This window comes from Saccoglossus kowalevskii, chromosome 14, assembly GCF_978046115.1.
Source record: "Saccoglossus kowalevskii chromosome 14, keSacKowa6.1, whole genome shotgun sequence".
NCBI classification, from domain to species: domain Eukaryota; kingdom Metazoa; phylum Hemichordata; class Enteropneusta; family Harrimaniidae; genus Saccoglossus; species Saccoglossus kowalevskii.
In genome coordinates this window covers 36,113,662-36,132,780 of record NC_140654.1, presented here as the reverse complement: position 1 = coordinate 36,132,780, position 19,119 = coordinate 36,113,662, and the positions used below count along the sequence as shown (strand labels likewise).

At 37.6% G+C, this 19,119-nt stretch overlaps 1 protein-coding gene across 2 annotated transcripts in view; it reads right to left on the bottom strand.

The window, feature by feature from the left end:
- The window catches only part of LOC102802756 (extracellular sulfatase Sulf-1-like), a 219,694-nt gene extending 200,800 nt beyond the window's left edge, over positions 1–18,894 (bottom strand). For both annotated transcript variants that reach the window (XM_085508186.1, XM_085508184.1), the window contains exon 1: positions 18,633–18,894. The gene's annotated coding sequence lies outside the window, so the exon portion shown is untranslated. The remainder of the gene's footprint in view (positions 1–18,632) is intronic.
- Between the last annotated feature and the right edge of the window lie 225 nt (positions 18,895–19,119).

Sequence of the window (19,119 nt, the reverse complement as noted above, 5' to 3'; positions counted from 1 at the left end):
CATGGTAGGCAGCCTCTACCAATCCCAGTAGGAACCATGGTAGGCAGCCTCTACCAATCCCAGTAGGAACCATGGTAGGCAGCCTCTACCAATCCCAGTAGGAACCATGGTAGGCAGTCTCTACCAATCCCAGTAGGAACCATGGTAGGCAGTCTCTACCAATCCCAGTAGGAACCATGGTAGGCAGCATCTACCAATCCCAGTAGGCACCATGGTAGGCAGCCTCTACCAATCCCAGTAGGAACCATGGTAGGCAGCCTCTACCAATCCCAGTAGGAACCATGGTAGGCAGTCTCTACCAATCCCAGTAGGAACCATGGTAGGCAGCCTCTACCAATCCCAGTAGGAACCATGGTAGGCAGCCTCTACCAATCCCAGTAGGCACCATGGTAGGCTGCCTCTACCAATCCCAGTAGGAACCATGGTAGGCAGTCTCTACCAATCCCCGTAGGAACCATGGTAGGCTGCCTCTACCAATCCCAGTAGGAACCATGGTAGGCTGCCTCTACCAATCCCAGTAGGCACCATGGTTGGCAGCCTCTACCAATCCCAGTAGGCACCATGATAGGCTGCCTCTACCAATCCCAGTAGGAACCATGATAGGCAGCCTCTACCAATCCCAGTAGGCACCATGGTAGGCAGCCTCTACCAATCCCAGTAGGCACCATGGTAGGCAGCATCTACCAATCCCAGTAGGCACCATGGTAGGCAGCATCTACCAATCCCAGTAGGAACCATGGTAGGCAGCATCTACCAATCCCAGTAGGAACCATGGTAGGCAGCCTCTACCAATCCCAGTAGGCACCATGGTAGGCAGTCTCTACCAATCCCAGTAGGCACCATGGTAGGCAGTCTCTACCAATCCCAGTAGGCACCATGATAGGCTGCCTCTACCAATCCCAGTAGGAACCATGGTAGGCAGCCTCTACCAATCCCGGTAGGCACCATGATAGGCTGCCTCTACCAATCCCAGTAGGCACCATCATAGGCTGCCTCTACCAATCCCAGTAGGCACCATCATAGGCTGCCTTTACCAATCCCAGTAGGCACCATGATAGGCTGCCTCTACCAATCCCAGTAGATACCACAGTAGAATGTCTACCAATCCCAGTAGATACCACAGTAGAATGTCTACCAATCCTAGTAGATACCACAGTAGAATGTCTACCAATCCCAGTAGATACCACAGTAGAATGTCTACCAATCCCAGTAGATACCACAGTAGAATGTCTACCAATCCCAGTAGATACCACAGTAGAATGTCTACCAATCCCAGTAGGCACCATGATAGGCTGCCTCTACCAATCCCAGTAGGAACCATGGTAGGCAGCCTCTACCAATCCCAGTAGGCACCATGATAGGCTGCCTCTACCAATCCCAGTAGGCACCATCATAGGCTGCCTCTACCAATCCCAGTAGGCACCATCATAGGCTGCCTTTACCAATCCCAGTAGGCACCATGATAGGCTGCCTCTACCAATCCCAGTAGATACCACAGTAGAATGTCTACCAATCCCAGTAGATACCACAGTAGAATGTCTACCAATCCCAGTAGATACCACAGTAGAATGTCTACCAATCCCAGTAGATACCACAGTAGAATGTCTACCAATCCCAGTAGATACCACAGTAGAATGTCTACCAATCCCAGTAGATACCACAGTAGAATGTCTACCAATCCCAGTAGATACCACAGTAGAATGTCTACCAATCCTAGTAGATACCACAGTAGAATGTCTACCAATCCTAGTAGATACCACAGTAGAATGTCTACCAATCCCAGTAGGCACCATGATAGGCTGCCTCTACCAATCCCAGTAGGAACCATGGTAGGCAGCCTCTACCAATCCCAGTAGGCACCATGATAGGCTGCCTCTACCAATCCCAGTAGGCACCATCATAGGCTGCCTCTACCAATCCCAGTAGGCACCATCATAGGCTGCCTTTACCAATCCCAGTAGGCACCATGATAGGCTGCCTCTACCAATCCCAGTAGATACCACAGTAGAATGTCTACCAATCCCAGTAGATACCACAGTAGAATGTCTACCAATCCTAGTAGATACCACAGTAGAATGTCTACCAATCCCAGTAGATACCACAGTAGAATGTCTACCAATCCCAGTAGATACCACAGTAGAATGTCTACCAATCCCAGTAGATACCACAGTAGAATGTCTACCAATCCTAGTAGATACCACAGTAGAATGTCTACCAATCCTAGTAGATACCACAGTAGAATGTCTACCAATCCCAGTAGGCACCATGATAGGCTGCCTCTACCAATCTCAGTAGATACCACAGTAGAATGTCGACCAATCCCAGTAGATACCACAGTAGAATGTCTACCAATCACAGTAGATACCACAGTAGAATGTCTACCAATCCTAGTAGATACCACAGTAGAATGTCTACCAATCCCAGTAGGCACCATGATAGGCTGCCTCTACCAATCTCAGTAGATACCACAGTAGAATGTCTACCAATCCCAGTAGATACCACAGTAGAATGTCTATCAATCCCAGTAGACACCACAGTAGAATGTCTACCAATCCCAGTAGATACCACAGTAGAATGTCTACCAATCCCAGTAGATAACACAGTAGAATGTCTACCAATCCCAGTAGATACCACAGTAGAATGTCTACCGATCCCAGTAGGCACCCCTGTAGGATGCTTCTAATAATCCCAATATGTGTGATGATGGAATTTGTTATAAATTCCAGTGCCCATCACAGTTGATCACATTACCAATCCCAGTAGGCGTGATTGGCTACTTGACCATTGCACAGTTTCTTACACTAAAAGAACAGAATGTATCCTAAAATTGTCACGACTTTATATTTCACGACTTTATTGCATTCGTAAATAAAATAATTTGGTGAAAAAGCATTTTACAGTAGCTCAGCTTGATCAGCTTGTAATACCACAAGTTGATTGTAAATAGTACCAGAGATTTGGTGGTAATTTCTGGTAGTTAAATTGTAAGGTATAGTGTAGTGTAGTAGTTACCTTTGACTAATGGTTGTATAGAGATCAATGTAACAAAAGGTCCATATGTGATAGTTTAAGCAGCGCTGTGACAAGGCATGTAGAAGACTCAATGGATGGAAGAACTTTGCTATGCATGGCAGAAAACACAGCAAACTATGTAAAGTGTTGTGCAAGATATGTTGTGACTCCCAACAACATTAAGCCAAGCAGAAATAACACAAGGTATAGACTATTTATATCACAATGAACAGCAAGGACTCCTTTCATTATTTTCATTCATAGTCGTGCTGCACAATTTTAATTATCATACACTTTTTATTTTTTTTCAAATCAAGAAAAGAGTTTGTTGAATTCAGTAACTTATTTTCATAACCTGATACAGCGGCTTTTGGTTATTTCATATATTATATATTAACTTTTTTTTATTTTGTAATTAGTTATTTTTATAGCATTATACATCTTATTTTAAAAGATTTTGCAATTACAAAAACTTTAATAAAGAAAATCAATAAACAGGTCATTGAAAAATGATCTCATAGGAGTTAAACACCTCAAAGAAAGGGTGGATTATGTGTGACAATCTCATGCAATTATTGCAGAAGAATGCAACGACCTATTTAAATTTGTCAACACAAGTTGGTGTGGTAAATAGTGTGGATAGTTGTGAGCATTTTTTCATTAAGTAATAAGATATAAAAATGAAACCAACATGGCCACCAGACAACCAATTTGGTAAAAAAAACATGGGCACAAGACAACCACTTTAGTCAAACCAGCATGGCCACCAGACAACCATTTTAGTAAAACCAACATGGCCACCAGACAACCATTTTAGTAGAACCAACATGGCCACCAGACAACCATTTTAGTAAAACCAACATGGCCACCAGACAACCATTTTAGTAAAACCAACATGGCCACCAGACAACCATTTTAGTAGAACCAACATGGCCACCAAACAACCATTTTTTATCACACAAAAAGTTTCATGACATGTTGAAATGATGCTTTTGGGTTCAAAATGGTCAAACCACAAACATTTTGTAATTTTTTTTTTTACAAATACTGCAATCATATATTTATACTTAAATGATTTATATTGGAAGCTATCATTGTTCTTATTGCAATACATGCAGTATTTATAAATATGGAGCTATAAATACCAAAGTGTTAAGACTAAAAATCCCAAGAGCAACTATATAAATATATAGAGTACAGTCTGAGTATAACTTTAGCTGGCTTGAAACTGTCTGTCATTACTGTGAAATATCTAAATTGTGCTGAATATATCTCATATTAGTAACATAGGTAAACACTGAAAAAAATGTTAGATTATTGATGACAATGTCACTTAAAAAATTATTAGTTTTCATGAAAGGGCTAAGGCAGGTAATAGCCAGCTTGGGAGTTAAAGGGGCACCTTCCAGTTAAGCCTAATCTCACAACAAATTTACTTTCTGGATTAAAATAACAATGGATAAAAAAAGATAGATTAACATGGTAAACAACATAAACAATAATGTCCCATGATTCTTTGGTGCAATCCATGGGATTGAGCGTTTCCTCTTTAAAGGGGCACCTTTCAGTTAAGATTAATTTTACAACAAATTTACTTTCTGGATTAAAATAACAATGGATAACAAAAGATAGATTAACATTGTAAACAACATAAACAATAGTGTCCCATGATTCTTTGGTGCAATCCATGGGATTGAGCGGTTCCCCTTTAAGTTATGACCAGACTATACTGTAAAGCATGTACATGTACACAAGTACATGTTCTATTGTAAAATCTTTCAATGATTCCATTTTGAAGTCGTTAAACATGTTATTATACTATGTTTTATACTTCAAACATCTTCATAGGCTACTAAAGAAGAGCCATTACCCATAATGCCTAGCTACTTTGAATAGTTTGTCAGGAAAATTAGTACCAAATATATAATATAATATATAATATATTGTCCATATGCAATTTAAAAACCATATAAGCTGAGAAGCACTATGCATATCACAGACATTACAGCCCACCCTCAACCTATACTTGATGAGATCCATAAGAAGAATCTACATATCAAATAACAAGGCAACCAGACTAGTGTTTGAGAGCCAGTGATGTGGTTACTAGACTAGGGAATCCATATTGTTGTGTTTGATAGCCAGTGATGTGGTTACTAGACTAGGGAATCCATACTGTTGTGTTTGATAGCCAGTGATGTGGTTACTAGACTAGGGAATCCATATTGTGTTTGAGAGCCAGTGATGTGGTTACTAGACTAGGGAATCCATATTGTTGTGTTTGATAGCCAGTGATGTGGTTACTAGACTATGGAATCCATATTGTTGTGTTTGATAGCCAGTGATGTGGTTACTAGACTAGGGAATCCATATTGTTGTGTTTGATAGCCAGTGATGTGGTTACTAGACTATGGAATCCATATTGTGTTTGAGAGCCAGTGATGTGGTTACTAGACTAGGGAATCCATATTGTTGTGTTTGATAGCCAGTGATGTGGTTACTAGACTATGGAATCCATATTGTTGTGTTTGATAGCCAGTGATGTGGTTACTAGACTAGGGAATCCATATTGTTGTGTTTGATAGCCAGTGATGTGGTTACTAGACTATGGAATCCATATTGTTTTTGATAGCCAGTGATGTGGTTACTAGACTAGGGAATCCATATTGTTGTGTTTGATAGCCAGTGATGTGGTTACTAGACTATGGAATCCATATTGTTGTGTCTGATAGCCAGTGATGTGGTTACTAGACTAGGGAATCTATATTGTGTTTGATAGCCAGTGATGTGGTTACTAGACTATGGAATCCATATTGTGTTTGATAGCCAGTGGTGTGGTTACTAGACTATGGAATCCATATTGTTGTGTTTGATAGCCAGTGGTGTGGTTACTAGACTATGGAATCCATATTGTGTTTGATAGCCAGTGATGTGGTTACTAGACTAGGGAATCCATATTGTTGTGTTTGATAGCCAGTGATGTGGTTACTAGACTATGGAATCCATATTGTTGTGTTTGAGAGCCAGTGATGTGGTTACTAGACTAGGGAATCCATATTGTTGTGTTTGATAGCCAGTGGTGTGGTTACTAGACTATGGAATCCATATTGTGTTTGATAGCCAGTGATGTGGTTACTAGACTAGGGAATCCATATTGTTGTGTTTGATAGCCAGTGATGTGGTTACTAGACTATGGAATCCATATTGTTGTGTTTGAGAGCCAGTGATGTGGTTACTAGACTAGGGAATCCATATTGTGTTTGATAGCCAGTGATGTGGTTACTAGACTATGGAATCCATATTGTTGTGTTTGATAGCCAGTGGTGTGGTTACTAGACTAGGGAATCCATATTGTTGTGTTTGAGAGCCAGTGATGTGGTTACTAGACTATGGAATCCATATTGTGTTTGTCATCTATTTTAATCCAATAAACCTATGCTGATAGATTAATCTGATAAGAAAATTAAATCTCTTTTGAAAATCAGAACAAACAAACCAATTAATATAAAATCATAGATGACATGTACATATCGTGTATAGAAGTTTTATTGAAAAGCACAGACTTAAAAGCTCCGCTAATACCACGCTATAGATTCATGGATCTGGATTCAGATTGCAAGCCAGATGTAGACACATTCATGATGCAGACAATACATCGTCTCATGCTGTGTTGCAGACAATAACAATGCAGTCTGATACACTTGTTTTGTTTCACCAAAGTTCATACTTTAATACGTGCAAAGCTTGGTATAAGGTGATAATCTGCACATTCCTGCTGAAATTCAAAACATGATACACATGATGCAATTGGCAGGTTTCACAATGACATGAAATACAACACACAGCAAAGCTATTGCTACTTTGCGAGTTGCCTCTTGAAAATGTGAGAAATCAAGTTTTACAAATTTGGGATTTATAAAGTGTTTCTCATACAATACCTAACTGTGATACCTTGTAAACTTGAATGAATTGAACCCTTTACATTCTTAACACACGGTTAGAAGCAATAGTCCTAATAATGGTATGGTCCTAAGCATACTTGTGTATTTAACATTGCAATGTTAATTAATTGGGTCAATGAAAATAAATACTCTTAACTATTTAATTTCATGAGACAAATTCTTGAGAATTTAGAGTCGGTCAGTTATTTTTAGGTAGTGTCACTTTGACTGACCAAAGAATCACTTCATATTTTAACCTGTTGACCCCCCCCCCCCCAACATTCAATATTGCTATTAACTGATAGAAACAAGAAACATTGTACTTCTAAGAATACAATAAACTTGTCATGTTACCACAAACACACAACTGTAAATCGATTAATGTTTGCTGCTAGGAATTTTTGTCATTTGATGATTCTTCTACAACATACAAAATTCTACAATTTTATATAAACCCACTTGTAATTATCATCCACACTCTGGTTCAGATTGATACAAAAATCTGGCAGTAATCACTTGTCTGCTGATATCATGGGATGATTCCACAAACTGTATTTAACCCCAAAAGCTCCAGACAATGTTTGTACAATGAATAAAGTTCGGCAATAACACTGTGCTGATGTGTGCTAATCTGCCCCGTCTTATGATACATTTAGCTGACTGGCGGCTATAAAATCACCAAAGTTGAACATGTCATCAACACTTTCTCTGGCATCCTGTGACCTTTCCACCTTGGAATTAATATCACACGCGAACCGCCTTTTTTTTGTTTTCTCTTAGATTTTCTGCCTGTTTTATATATTAGGTTATATATTTGACCAAATGTTGATTTTTGAAGCTTATTGGAAAATGGCTGCCAGCAATTAAAAGTCAACCAAATGAAAAATAAATAGACATCTGCCGACTCTAGGCAATGTTGTTTACTGGAAACAATACTTTTTTACCAATATTTAAAACACTGAACAGATTTCAATGTAACTTGGTATATAGGTGCTGCAGAATATTCCAGACTTGTTTAGTTCTTGGTTCAAATTTGTGAATATTAAATATCTAATCATAGTAACACTTCAGGAAAGCGTAAAAGACAGTTCTTGCACATAAACACAAGTCTACAGAAAATAAAAGTGGGCACCAGGGACAACAAAAACAGCAGGAATGTGTGGAATGCCAAGATATTTAGCTCTATTGTACTTTTTGTTCTGTCTACATTACATGGTACAAGCGAGTATTAACTTTAGTTTACTTTAGTTTCACACGTTCCAATATATTCAGACCCAAGTCAACAATTGTTCACATGCTATCTCGCACAATATACAATTATGGAAAATTAAAATTGTAGCTTACATAAGGACCATGATAAAGGGTGGTACCCAGACTTAACTTTTAACCCAGAAGAGATAATTATAACTCTTCAAATCCAACCCAGACGTTACTTTCTAAGGACAGCAATCACTCAACTCATCTATCAATCACTTATTTCACTCATCCAAGTTAATTATAACTCTTCCAATCCATACAATTACAGTATACATGCACATGTAGCTCCCCTAATCTCTTATATTACTGTGTTCAGGAGAGCCATTTTAAACTTGAAAAACAAAAGCTGATGAAAGGTTCTGGGAAAAGTTGAGGATGAATTTCACTTCCTTCTATTCTATGTCCATGATATAATCAAAGAAAGCTTAGAATGAACTCTCGTGTGCTGAGAGTATTGAAGACACATTAAAAATCAATTCAAAATTACTTGTACTTGAGATATTGATGGAATAGCTGAAAACTAATTATGTAAATCAGGTAACTGATATGAACAGATTTGAGTGTAAAACTAATAAGGCCTGCGTAATGTATTATCTATGTTTCATTGAAATGTGATTAGAACAAAGAAACTATGAATTATTATTAGAGAATTAATATGAACAAATTTCAACTTAAAATTAATCGGGCCTGTCTATTCTAGAGCATTTATGTACCAAATTTTATTCAAATGTGATGATCAGTAATTAAGATATCAGTGTTAATTAATTATTTTAATTAGGTGATTAATAAGCATAAACACTAATTGGGTCTCTGCATAGTCCTAGGTTCATTGAAATGTGATGATGAATACTCTATAAAAGTTTCATTAAAATTAGTGGAACATTCATGGAAAAAATGTACTAATTATGCTATTAAGGTGATTAATATGCACAAATATTTACCCAAAAACTAGTCAGGTCTCTGCACAGTCCTTAAGTAACTATGTACCAAGTTTCATTGAAATGTGATGATTACTACTTAAAATATCAAAAGCTGAAAATTAATTATTTATGCAAATTAGGTAATTAATATGTACTGATATTGCACTAAAAACTATCAGGTCTGCAGTGTCCTATGATATCTATGTACCAAGTTTTATTGAAATGTGATGATTAGTACTAGAGATATCAGTGGAAAAGCCAAAAATTGATTAATCATTATGCAAATTAGGTAATCAATATTGCACAGATTTTCACCCAAAACTAATTAAATCTGCGCATTAGTTTAGAGCATCTATGTGCCAAGTTTCATCAAAATCCAATGAGTGGTTCTTTAGATATCAGTGGAACAGCTAATTATCATGCAAATTAGGTAATTAATATGCATGTTTTTCACCAAAACCTAATCAAATCTGCGCATTGGCCCAGAGCATCTATGTGCCAAGTTTCATCAAATATCAATGTATGGTTCTTGAGATATCAGTGGAGCGCGCGCGCGCACGCGCACACGCACGCACGCACGCACGCACGCACGCACGCGCACACGCACAAGCGCTTCGCCTGCACCCACGCCTGCACCCACCCACCCACGCCACGCCCGCACACCACCCACATCCCCCACACCCCCCCACACACACACACACCCACCCACACCCACTCACACACACACACACACAAAACCATCAAACGCTTTTACCAGAATAAGAGGTTGGTCATAGTTACCATGTCACATTCATTGGTATACAAGATAAACTAGATATCAAATCTCTGACCCTTCAATATCCAATTGCAAAGAGCAATTAAAATTTACTACAATGTACACTCGTTTAGTAAATCTAATACTGAAAAGTTTAAATGTAGCTGTGGGTCCATATATTTGTTATTAGTCTTTGTGATGGTATTTTGGTCATTCTGATAACATTTGGTGTCCTTAAAAATGATTCATTTTAGATATTAGGATTTCATCGACACAGAAGAGCTATGGTACCTCCCACAGACTTGCTTAACACAAACATGCAATGTAAAACGACATCGCAAATAAAAAGCAGAATATTTTCTTGCATCACACCATCAAAACTATCGCCAATCGATAATATGTTTATAAAACCACCACAAAACGATTACTTTGATGTTCTCTTCCTACAATTTAGAGCTCTGGACCAATGGCAGTCATTTTTGGCAGGTCAAATGAGGACATCACTGAAGTGTATTCTCAATGGACACTCCTTAAAGCGTCAACATGTTGTCTGATTCAGATGTGGCCTGTGTATACTGCCAACAATTCTTATGAGAAAAATGTACAAATACCTGTCTTTCAATATACAGGAAAAATAGACGAGTAAATACCAAGAGGTCCATAACAAACTACTGATAGTAGCTGATAACCATTTCATTAGCTGTTATACATTCCCAGGAAAGTTCCAATACAGTGATGTAATAATTTTGTCCTCGTTCAACCTATAATCTAAATTTGGGAAAAAACAACTTCAAACAGATCATTTTTGTCGCAGTTTTGATGCTGGCGAGTGTTTATTAAACATGCTATTGATTGGTGAGTTTTAATTGTGTGATACCAGGGAATGTTATTTTTCATTTGCAATGCCACACTTGTGTTATCTATTGAAAGAACCATGTGTAGCTCTTCTGTGTTGATACAATTTCTATATTCAAAGAATAACAACTTTAAGGACACTCAATGTAACAGAAATGACTGAATTACTATGACAAAGACAAAAGTCTAACATAAGAAGAGCCTTGGACACGCAGCTATAAAAGGTACTCATGAAAAATACTCTATATATCAAATTTGTGACCCTGCACATTTAGAATTGTTAAAGAATTGTAAGTTTCAATTGTTCAAAAGGCTTAGGACAAATGAAATTGATTACTATTATTACTTGCTTAGAGCCACTTATAACATTTCTTCTTTATTAACCAGACACTTTGCGATAAGTGTCTTTTGTGATCAGTGATGTACAACTAAATCTTCATAGATTTTTTGCTTTGCAATTCTTGCCATCAATCAAAAAAATTCATTTCCCTAATTATTTTTAATTCTGCAGACACATTATATTGAAATGAACACTCAATACAGCTATGACAGTCAACCTTTGAATCATCAATTGGTGTTTATAAGATCACTACAATGCTCAAGTGAATGTGGTTCAGTTTGTGTGTGTGTGTCTTTACATAGAGTTAAGAAAAAATGGAAAGTACAATTATCAAATTTTGGGGAGTAAACAAAACAAGCCATGCATGACATAGTCCTGACAGTTTAAATTTAAGATATATATAGTATTGTTTAGAGTTATATAGTTTGAACATAAACATGTCAGAGATATGGATCCAGAGTTAGCAGGACCAGCGCAATACAAACGTTACCTTGATAATAGGATTGTGTTCAAATAATAGTGGCGTTCACGTTAGAGATCTCGGCACGTGCTGAGACTCGGGACCGAGTCGGCACGTGCCGAAAATTGTGTGTGAACGGTCGGGACCGAGTCGGCACGTGCCGAAAAGAACTCGATCTCGGTCCCGATGAATGCTTGGGACCGAAACTCGGCACGTGCCGAGATTTGCTGCCTGAACGCTCGGCACGAGCCGAAATCACGCCCTCGGTGGTAAATTTAAGAAAAACATAAGTTGATTGATACTAGCATGAAATTACGATGACAGGAAATTCGGATATACTAGTAGATGGTTGGATGCTGTAGTAATGAATGCAAACCGTCATCAGCGACGCATATTTATGTGCTGCTACAACCTCTATTTTCTTGCACATTTTACATTGACGTAACAAATATAAATGTTTCGAATCTTCTTTGCGGTTCATGTGCACGATGGCTCGTAATAAACACCATTGCAACAAATGGATACAATTTCACTATAACAATTATTATTATCATCATATGCGTATCGTTTGGGCCAACAGATCGAAGAATGAGAACGTGATTTCGGCACGAGCCCAGTCGGTCCTAAGTGGGTCCTGAATAACGTGAACACAACTGCTGTAATCCCTCTGCAAACACAACTGATTAAAACTTTCGGCACGTGCCGAGATCCCGTAACGTGAACGTAGTAAATAGAAGCTGACATTTTTGGACTAACATTATGTAATTGAAACACAAAATATAAGTATTAAGGGGATTACAAAAGAGGCTATAGTTAATATGGGCAGATGATTTGCTGGAGCTGTTGGTAAATTTATGGAATTGATTTTGCTGTGACAATGTATACATGTATGAACAATTATGTGAATATGGTGTTGTGTGTTATAGGAAGTAGGTGATGTCTTGTGTCTTTTGGTTATGTTATTTGAATCAAGAGAGTTAAAGTACTTGATCGGAAAGAATGATTATAATTGTTCTTTGGCAGTGAATGGCTTATTTGTACTTGACTGTGACCCACCCACCACTCGATTGTAATTTGGCCAGCTGCTATTAGACATCACTCAGCATGACTAGTTGGAAGACAACCATGTAAAAATAGTGTGAATAGAATAAACGTCTGTAATGAACAAGGAAAAAATAAAGTTTTTATTTTTTATCTTAACCATCAATATACAACAAGTTTACAAAAAAATTCGAGTAAGAATAAAGTAAAAAGTTTAACCAATAGGAGATACAGGTGATGGTTGAATTATCTCGCCTGGAAGAAAATAAAAAAACAAGTGGTAAGGATTATATATTGTAATGAATGATTTGAGTAAGGTGTTGAGTAGAGGAATGTTCAATAGGAAGAACATTGTTGAAATGCTTTGGATATGATTGGACTTTCCATAAATTAAATCTTGAGGCACATTGTAAATAACTAGTGAGAGGATGCTGAAAGCACTACCGTGCATTCAAGCATCCTCTCAATGAAAACACAGGTTATGCACATTTACATTATAATGAGGTAAATTAGTGTTGTAAACGGACTGTCATGATTAAATCTGGTATGATGTGCATGGAACGACTCATGGTGCAAAAGCAGATAAGTGTTGACGGAAGACCCAAATGATAGGTATCACCACCGACCAATTTGGTAGTAGTCATATTGCCAAAAATACTATATCTTGTTGTTTTCAATAAGTATATGTGCAGCAACAATAAACTGTACAAAACCAGTAGTTAACTGTTTACAAGACAGTATTATAGACTCATATCATGTAAAGTTACAGGGTGTTGTACAAATATACCCCCTTACTTTTAGGCTATTGTATGTTCATCCATGGAAGGTACTAACAGAAGGAGCCACAATGCCTCTCCAGTGGCCACTTAAGCTTCTTAACAGGCTTATTTTCTTTTGTTTCAACCCAAGTTAATCCTGATGAGGACATTGTTTAGCTCATCTTTGATGTCAATGATAGTTTGCGATTGTTTACACAAGTAACGAGCTAGCGGAATATGATACAACCCCGCCGATTTTTAAATGTGACCATCAAATATATGCGCATTAATACGCATTACGGTCATCATACATGCGCACTCGGTTGATTTAGGTGTGAAGGGTCAAAATACGTATTTCACAATCAGAAATTCAACAGATTAACGTTTGACTTCACAGATTTCACATGTTTTAGTTTTAGCAACTGTAACAAGAACAAGATTTCGAGTGTCTACAACAAAAATTCCTAAGAACTCCTAAAAAATATTATCACAGAGAAAGTGTCTAGGCATGGCCTTCTTTTGATACTATCTTTTCTGGTGGTGTTTGCCGATGCCCGGTGGTCGAAAATTTCGATAGTTTCGGGCGTCAAACCCACGCAATGACAATGGTTCCATTGAATAATGCAGTCGTTATTATCACAGGCAATCATTGATTAAGTCTCATCACCGTTACAAATACAAAAAAATTCACGATAGTTCATCAGTTCTTCTCCAATTAATGTTATGCCTGCTAATTTTTCATTAAAGTTCGTCAAGATCTCCGGAAACAACAGCATTCAAACTAGACGCCATTTTCAGCATTTTACATGCGAGGTTCGTCTATCGCTTCCGAACATGCTCCGAATATCACCGAATGCTCGAGACTAGCATAACCCATTGTACGAAGGTGTTAAGAGCTAACAGAACCAATGTTTGTGAACAAACATTGACAAACGATCATGGGGTAAAGCTAAAACAATAGCGTTGTGGCTCCTTCCGTTAGTACCTTCCATGGTTCATCCAACTGTCCATTCAGAATGAATAAGAAATAAAGTAGGTGCAAAGAGACTATATGGAATGTAATTGTACTTCATAGAGTTATCAATGATGATATCAATTCCATCAGACTGATAGAACCGGTAAAAGTAATGAATTTATCGCATGACAATGGTAATGTGTCATCTGACATATAACCGGAGTTAATTGACCATGTGCAAAAACAGCATTGTTGGGTTGCACAAGACAGCCCACACCCATGCTATAAAGAGTAAACTTCTTGTATCACCAATGACAGGGCTGTAAACGAGTCAACATCAAACCAGAAACATAGACTGTAAATGCATGGACCTGTTTGTACAGAATCCCAGTTCATCCCTCATTATTTATGTGGATCATGTTAAAAAGATCTCAACCCATTATGAGGCCAATGAAAAACAAATTTGGTGTTTCCAGTATTAGGGTAAAAAATATTGGGTAGTTAGGCAGGAATTATATTATTTTAGATTTATTTTTTCCCCAACATGTTCAGTCTTTATCAAATACAATTATTTTTAAATAATTTTTTTTTTACATGATGATATTACTATCAAATTTTGTTTATTTTAGAAAAAGGTAACTCATTTCCATAAAAATAAAATTAATAACAAATGACAACACATGTCATTGTTTAAGGTTGAGGTGAGTGGCATGAACTGTTGATCGATGGCACCATTTCAAAAATGGCAGCTGGCAACAGAAAAACCTTCACTGATGTACATGTGTATGTAGTGAGCACAAGGAATTGGCCCCTATCAGTTTCTGCCTAATAAATGACAGTTATGTACATTCCTGCTGTGGCCATTTACCTACAGTAGCAACATCACAAGCATGATAAAAGCCCCCTGATGTACACATTGCAGCTCTTGCTGTTTCTTGCATGTGACAAAAATTCGCCTAAATCATAAGAAACTTGTAGTGAGCCAAACAATGATCATGAACAAGTAAGAATGAATACAGCCAGCCATGCCAATATGGTGAATCAAATGCAATTTCTTGCATGACTTTCTGCTCAATATTATAGTGTGTGGTAGCCAATGCCGAATAGTCAATGGTGTGGTCACAAATGATCATGAAGATTAATCATGATCACATACTTCATATACATTATAACATTACATTAATGGGCAAAGCCTATAAATCAGATCCATGCCCCTAGACATGGCTACATCCGAGGTCATCATTTTGCCAATGCCATTCTTGCATGTCATTATTGCTGTGGTTGCATAGACTAGACTATTAATGTACAAGTATTTACACATATCGGCCTTAATTGGTTTTAGATGCTATTTTATTGAGATGCATCACAACAACTGTGGCCGGTAGGTTAGGTAATTGTTACTAGTCGCACCGTGCACACACATATGATTTCACAGGCCATAGGCCTAGTAAATCGCTGTCATCATTTATATACGATGCAATATTTATTTTTGGCCATTAGTTTCTCTGATTCATGACATCATGTGCCAATAAATCCTGAAAATTGGCTTTGCTAAGCGATGAGTCGTTTAGTACAAAACACTGAATGATCATAGATGGTGTGTAGAGTTTTAGAGGTAAAGCAATTGTTAAGAATATATTAAAATTTGTGGAAAAGGGCAAAGGCTCTTACCTTAGTACAATGTCTGTACGGCGTCCTGGGCTGGCTGGCAAAATAATCACGTCATCGAAAGATGCGTGTACGTGTACTGTAGACAATTTCCATGACGCTGCATTGCATGCGTAGAGTCAACGTCACGATTTCTGCTTATCAATTTTTCTCCGCTTTTTTCAACAAATAATTCACTTTTTTCTCATAGGAAAACGTCGTCAATCTTATTTTATTAGCCTGAACTTTGTCTTGACAGCGCAAATTATACCCAAATAAACGTCTTTGGATGATTTCTGGCACCCAAAATTGATTCTCGACTCAGTCCTAATTACGCGTTTAGGAATGACCTGGTGATCCAAAATTGACCTCGAATGAAAATACTGCCGCCTACGGCGGGTCCCGGGATCATTGCGTCCAGGAACTGATGCTTGATTATAATGACTTTAACATTAAAATTATTGACATCCAGCCATCTTGTACCTGATCCGCGAACAAGTACTTGTCCATGTTGAGAGGTATTGCTCTAGAACAGTATTGATTTAAACAAAATTGAACACATACAGCAATGCATATTCCCACTGAGATCAGTGAACTTTAAATGTGTATCACCAGTGATCAAGTAGAAACAGCCAAAATTTCTTATCAGATATCTCAATTTTTGCATGATATTTTCACACAGGACATCTGTTGTTTGTACTAAGGGAAGATTCTATACTGATGAATTAAGGGTTGATAAAGTCTAAAATACAATTATTAACAACGGCGACAATAACAATAACAACAAACATTTTTCCCTTAATATACCTTTCCCTTTCATCTTTGATGATACCAATTATTACTAAAAATTACAAAAATATTATTTTAAACTAGAGAAATAATGATATTGTCATGAAATAACAAAAAAACTGATATAGGCCCATCCAAGCTACCAGATATACTGTATACACCTCTTTCACTTTTTGAATGCCATTACAATAATGCGCAACTTGTTTTTATTTACATTTTTAAAAATTGGTTATGATAATGTTGGACCAAAGGGACATACTAGTAAAAGTAACTTGGCAATAAATCTTGATCTACACGAGTTTTTATTTTGAAAAAGGTGACAAAAGTTAACTCAAAAGGTTAATTAGTACTAATAATGAACACACATCAGTGATGAAATGACATGTGCTGCATTGCAGTCTAGTATTCTCAAGGGTTTTAACGAGTTATGAGACAGTAATGTACATCCACTCTGATCAGTGAAGTATTTGAAAGCTGTCAAGCATCCTAAAATATAGAGATATGGAGCACAATTTTGTCAATAACTCATGGTATCTTAACACTAGACACAGGACAATGAAACTTGGGCAATATTTTGTACCCATCAGTGATGCATATATACCTAATTCTGAGATTGTTAGAATAAAAATTACTCAAGTTATCATTGCAAATTACCAATATTAAAAGGAGGGCATATTCAAATTTCATGTATACGTCAGTTGCTATACATGTCCCATATTGAACAGAAACCAGGCATGACCACTGCCCACTTTCTTTTTTTTTCCCTAATTATTATTACAAGTAAGGCAAAAAATGTATGTTGTGAATTGGCATGGGAAAAGGGAAAATGTTCATTGTTTTAAAGGCCCAATTTTTCTGTAAGTTTTCTGCCCTGTTTCATCGAAGGTGAGTTTTCTGCCCAGTTTTCATCGAACGTGAGTTTTCTGCCGTTTTCATTGAAGGTGAGTTTTCTGCCCTGTTTCATCTAAGGTGAGTTTTCTGCCCAGTTTTCATTGAAGGTGAGTTTTCTGCTCTGCTCTCTTTGCAAGCAAGTTTACTGTCTTATTTTCATTCCAGGTGAGTTTTTTCATTGCTGGTGTTTTCTGCCCTGTTTCATCTAAGGTGAGTTTTCTGCCCAGTTTTCATCAAAGGTGGGTTTTCTGCCCTGTTTTCATTGAAGGTGAGTTTTCTGACCTGTTTTCATTGAAGGTGAGTTTTCTGACCTGTTTTCATTGAAGGTGAGTTTTCTGACCTGTTTTCATTGAAGGTGAGTTTTCTGCCCAGTTTTCATCACAGGTGAGTTTTCTGCCCAGTTTTCATCGAAGGTGAGTTTTCTGCCCTGTTTTCATTGAAGGCGGGTTTTCTGACCTGTTTTCATTGAAGGTGAATTTTCTGCCCTGTTTTCATTGAAGTTTAGTTTTCTGCTCTGCTCTCTTTGCAGGCAAGTTTACTGTCTTATTTTCATTCCAGGTGAGTTTATGACTTGTTTTCATTGCTGGTGTTTTCTAAGTAAATTAGTATCAGGAAAGTGAAACCCAGCTTATAGCAAGTTTAGAACTCAGTTTAGTACTCACAATTAGAATCTGTTTTAAATTGTACTTTGGCTTTTAAAGGAATGTCATAATTTTCTGAGTTATACAGCAACCACATTTCTGCAAACCGTCAATATTATGTCTAATGTCAAACCATACATTACATACGTCAACTGTAGCAACAACATCCCATTCACCTTGTCGTCATCACTGACGTCACACTTTTATTTGGGACTACACCAAATAGCCTATCATTTCTTCGAGAAACACATGGTTTAATTTTTGTCGTCGACCACTACACAATCAATGTTTTCTCAGCTTTGATTCATCAAAATCATGACTGTGAACATCACTTTACAACGAGAAATACGTTGAATTTGCAATGTACTCACCGGCTATGTGCTTTCCTCGTCACGCACACATGCTACAGTGTTCAACCAACGGTGTCCGCTTTCTCAGGCAGTGTCCTTTTCGTGATGGACCTTGTTGTTTTTTAAGCGAACAACTCGGATAAAATGGTAGATACCGACGGGTATTTCTCTCTTGTGAGGTGTGTTAATCATTAACTACGTAAATTTGTTGGTAACAGACCGTCGCATAGACCAGCATACAGTATACTCTTTGTGTAATAATATGACTCGATAATCAAATAACCGAACAAGTCGGAGGGCAAGAGAAATGCAAATTAGTGGTTTCAGTGTGATTGCAGCTACTTTGACATGGGGTGGTAAGGTTGGCAAACAAGGGTGAATAATTACGATGTCATAAGCTTTTGTAAGCTAATAGTAACAAAAATACACATGTCTAACGAAAGACCAAATTTGGTGGCCAATCCTTTGCAAGTCAGCAATATATGGTGGTTAAATTTCCCCTCGAAAC